This window comes from Penaeus monodon, chromosome 13 (genome assembly GCF_015228065.2).
Source record: "Penaeus monodon isolate SGIC_2016 chromosome 13, NSTDA_Pmon_1, whole genome shotgun sequence".
Classification (NCBI taxonomy): Eukaryota; Metazoa; Arthropoda; class Malacostraca; order Decapoda; family Penaeidae; genus Penaeus; species Penaeus monodon.
In genome coordinates, this window is record NC_051398.1 from 42,410,292 (window position 1) to 42,415,291 (window position 5,000).

At 30.6% G+C, this 5,000-nt stretch overlaps 2 protein-coding genes across 2 annotated transcripts in view; one reads left to right on the forward strand and one right to left on the reverse strand.

Annotated features, from left to right (window-relative positions):
- LOC119580342 (triple QxxK/R motif-containing protein-like) overlaps positions 1–784 on the forward strand; it is a 3,210-nt gene extending 2,426 nt beyond the window's left edge. Inside the window, exon 4 of the mRNA XM_037928441.1 lies at positions 1–784. This exon is cut by the window's left edge and continues 457 nt beyond it. The gene's annotated coding sequence lies outside the window, so the exon portion shown is untranslated.
- The window catches only part of LOC119580341 (39S ribosomal protein L46, mitochondrial-like), a 73,106-nt gene that overhangs the window by 55,385 nt on the left and 12,721 nt on the right, over positions 1–5,000 (reverse strand). The window lies entirely within an intron of this gene.

Sequence of the window (5,000 nt, forward strand, 5' to 3'; positions counted from 1 at the left end):
AATACTAGTCTTTATGGGCATATTATGTAGTTTTTATGTGTTGACATTCTCTTGGTATAATTGAATAATGAGCAGATGAATGTCTGCAGATGAGGATAGATATCTTAATAAATTTGTTTAAAAAAATACATAATGATTAACATATATTTTTTATGATAAAACAGAACCTTTCAAATGGCTTTCTACTTTTTAGTCAGTCTAATACCAAAGCTTTTTTATTTATTCTGATATTTGTCTTGGGCAGCTGGATTTCAAAAGCAGCAAAAATTCATGGAGAGTGGTTTGCTGTGATGTTTTATTTTTTATTATTTATAAAAAAAAAGTTATATTTTGGTTCAAGGATAATAAGTTTTGAGATATTTGGTTCTTATTAAGATTAAACTTTATCCCTATCTTCATTTTATTGTATGGAAGTTAGTCTAGAAGTAAAAATGTTTTTGTTAAAAGCAGTGTTGTGACACGCTTTTTGAGTTGGTAAAGGGAAAATTTATTTTGTTATATTTTATCTGTAAAGTATGTTTTGGTAAAAGTAGCATTTTTGGTATAAATATATTTAGTTTACAAGTAATGGTAATGTATGTAAGACAAAAAGTAAATTACCATTGTTATATTCTATTCATTTGTTATTCAGATGTGGAATCTGAATAGTAGTGAGACTTTGGGAACAAATATTTTTGTGATAAAAGGATTATGCACAAATATAATATGTAAGGTACATTTTCTACTGGAAAGATTTACCACAATTTTTTTTTTATATTATGCAATAAATGATAAATTATATAAACATAGTTTTCTTACCCTAGGTAAGCATATTTAATTATTTTTATTCTTTATAGCATGTCAATGAAGTGGTGAATATCATATTCACCACTGGAAAAGAAATTTCTGGATACAATAGTTTATGAGTGTGCACATGTATAATGGTGATTTCATTGTACTGATATTACCTGAATATAAAAACATAAAAATTAGTTTCTGCTGAAAACATCATGATAATTAGTAAAAGAAATTTCTATAAATCAAGACTTTATTTGCCCAAATCTGTTCTTTGGTATCAATTAACAGTCGTTATTTATAAACAATCTTTATATGATATGTAATGTTCACGGAAATTGCCGCTACACTGTGCCCAACTACTAAATCCATGTGGATCTCAGAAAATGGAATTTTGGGAGGGAGGGCAGGATTCATTTAGTTCCTGAGAGCTATACTTTGGGGGCATACATCAAAACTACTATATTTGTTTTACTAGATTACATTTTTCATATAATACAGAATAATAAAATATTAAAAAAGAACAATTGTGCCTTGGGTCTGGACAATACTGTAAGTGTATTCCAGATAGGCCTATATAAAGTCATTATTTGCTTCAGCGTCTTTCCACAGAGATGATAATAATTTTAAAATACAAAGGCAAAAACTGGTATTATGTTCAATTTTAAAAGGGAAGAGTAAATTAAATGTAAAAAAATCCTGAGCATCCTGTCATTTAAATACAGCAAGAATAACAAAGGAAATTATTCTCAACCCTTCATCTGCTATTTATCCCCCTCAGCTGAATATATATTGACATTTACCCCCTTTATTTGTATAAAGAAAATGCATAGCTATCATAAATGCAGAGAAAAAAAGAAACCTTTAATATTATATGTTTGCACAAATTCATCTTTAATACAAGATATCCTGATAGTATTATAAGAGTAAATGTTGCTAAATAGAGTCAAATAAAAGCTACAAAACTAATTTTCTGAACTACAGTATATCTTTCCACACATTATCTTTGTAAAAACTCCCATTGCTCTGGTTATCTTACTTATACGCTTCTTCAAGTTTATTTCCTTCTTCCATGATCAGTATTTACATATTTTTCTCTTAGTATACATATTACTGGTATTAATGATTTTTATTTATTGAAAAATTTCTGCTGTGTCAACATCTGAGGTCATTAGCAATGTATACAAAATATAGTGATACTGTGAGGCTTGGAGACAAAGCCCCCAGGTAATGAAGTGCTATATGACATCAAAGGTCATATGGCACTATGGTTAAGTATAGCAGTAAAAAGGGTTAGGAATGAGTTAATGATTAGGGTAAAGTTACAGGTTGAACAATACTAGAGGGTAGTATGGTAGTGAAAAAGGTAGAGATGGGGAGCTGATGGAGTATATTATAATTTAAAGGTTGTTAGATGGGGAAGGGGTTAAGGGAGTAGGGAGCATTATGATAAAATATGGTGAAAATGGCAAAAAATAGTTAACTCCTAGGATAAGTGGATAGAAAAGGGGGATGAAAAAAAGGAAAAGAAAACCATGCAAAAATTTGTTGAGGCTAGGGCTGAGGACCAAGGTGGAGGCAATACCCTACAATGGGCCTCGTCCTTATCTCCTAAGCCCCCCCTCCCCCATGACAACAAGAGCAAGTGATTGGGGGACTATTATCAATGACCTGGCCTTTAAGCTGGTGAACTATAAATATTATTGGTATGTTATACTACATGGAAGGAAATTTGTACTCAATTATTAGATAAGTATTTGTACATATTCATACAGTAATGTTTACTTTCACTAAATATTAAAATACTGCATGTGATGTTACCCAGTGTATACATTAAGGAGATACAAAAAGGGGTAAGAGTGTTTCATACCTGTAATATTCTACAGTTTCTGGAAATATTGCATTTAATTTTTCTTTTAATATCTATCTTTTATCTTTAAGTAAAATTCAGACAGTAAAACACAAAAATAATAACTACCACCAAATGAGTAATAAGTATATACAATTCTCCAACTTACCAGTGAGCATTACATTAGGACTGTTCCAAAGCCAAGCCTCATATTGATTAGGTTGGTAATTTCTGGCATGCCATTGTCCATGAGTTATTTTTCAGTTACCAATGCCTCTTGTCTAGCAGCAAGAAAGCATCAACAGGCCTGAGAGGAAAAGACCTGTTTCTCTATAAAGTTGGGACAACAACACGTGGCACAAAGCACATACCATCATCACCTCTGTAAACCTGTGCTTGCACCAATTCTTAAAAAAACAACAACAAAAACAACAGAGTATGAAATCTGCAATTTTAGATACAATTGAACTTTATCTATGTCCTGCTTCAAAAATGGATTTCCATATTTAACCTAATTGTCATAGATAGCATGATATGCATGAAAGTTCACTATAATTCTAATTTATTGTGTTTCCACAGATGGCTTCAAAAGTATTTAGCCACACCAATGAGTCAATTGTTGGACTCTTACCTGTTTACTGGTTTCCCTGATTTTTGGATTTTCTTTTTTATTGTTAATGGTATTTTAAGATTATAAAACTCATAATGTCAATAATAATAATAACAGTTTTAATATTAATAGCATTAAAAAAAGAATTCCCAAACCTGCAAGGAGTATGGCTGAGCATTTGTAAAACCATCTATACACACATACACACACATATACGTATATGTGTATGTATGTATGTATATATATATATATATATATATATATATATATATATTATATATATATATATATATATACACATATATATAGTGCATATATATATATATATATATATATACATATATATATATATATATATATAATATTCATATATATATATATATATATATATATATATATATATATATATATATATATATATATATATAATAGTCACTTTGTAAGTGTAAATGAGTACTTTTGCTGCTTGGAAAGTAGAGAGAGAGAGAGAGAGAGAGAGAGAGAGAGAGAGAGAGAAATTGAAGAATACTATAAGAAATATGAATTACTAACTGAAACCATTTATTTCAATACTTGAAAACACTATCTTCACCTACATAAATTTTCATAAATATATATTTCTACAACTTTCAAATATGATAAGCATGGTTGAAAGAAAATAACCAAATATTTTTTTTTCTATATAATGCTTTATTACAAAAACATCTTTTAAATATTTACATGGAGCCACAAAGGAAACCGAGGACTGCGCACAGCATTATGAGATACGGTACCCATTTCGCTTATACCGAATTACAATGCTATTCACTAAAAACCTTCTTGATCTTGGTATATTTAAAAAAGCTAATCGTGATCCCCCCTCCTTTCTTTCCCAGGAACCTCGATACAGAATCACGTGGGTCGCTTCAATCCTCGTCCGCGGCCCTGCGAGAGCCCTGTGCCCTATTCTCCCCCCGGGCTGTACGTTTCCACTTGCTTCCCTGACCATTCCCTTGTAGAAGAAAACCTGGGGGGAAATACTCCATGTTAGAAGAGAAGGATTAACTTTTTTTGATAGCGTTTTGTTTTTGAATTTGCTTTTTGAAAAAACGGATACTGAGAGCAACTTTCTTGAGGTGACTCTTTATCTGCAGATTTTTTTTTTTTATAACATATTTTTTGCTATTTTTTGCCTTAAAAATGATAAATTATGAAAATTATTTTCTCTTAAAAAAAATGTCAATCATGATGAATACATAAGCCATAGCTCAATAGGATTGCTAATTTAAAAATTTCAACTTGATTAGTATATAAAAATTTTTTAATAATTTATTTATTATTATTTTATTAAATTTTTTTTATTTAAAAATTTCGAACTTTAAATTTATATTAATTTATTATATATATTATTTTCTTTATAAATCTATATATTTTAAAAAAATTTCAAACTATTATATATTTAAAATTATTTATATATAATTATAATATATTTTGTTACCCGGCCCCTCGTCCCTCCCCCCAAACCAAAAGGCAGCTACCAACCTGTTTAATAGGGGTCGTAAACACTGAACAGCCCAAGGGCCCGAACCCACCCAGCGTCCCAAACCCAGGGGGGGAAATGCCAAGTGGGGGCCCGGGGCACAAGAAAACACAAATGACGTTTTTCCCTTTATTTACCGTTATTTACCCGTCACTTTCTTAGGCACATACAGGGGGAAACAGCATTCACCGCAAAAGCTTATAACGGGGCACACAATGTTTTTTAGGGCCAGGGGACACCGGGTCTTT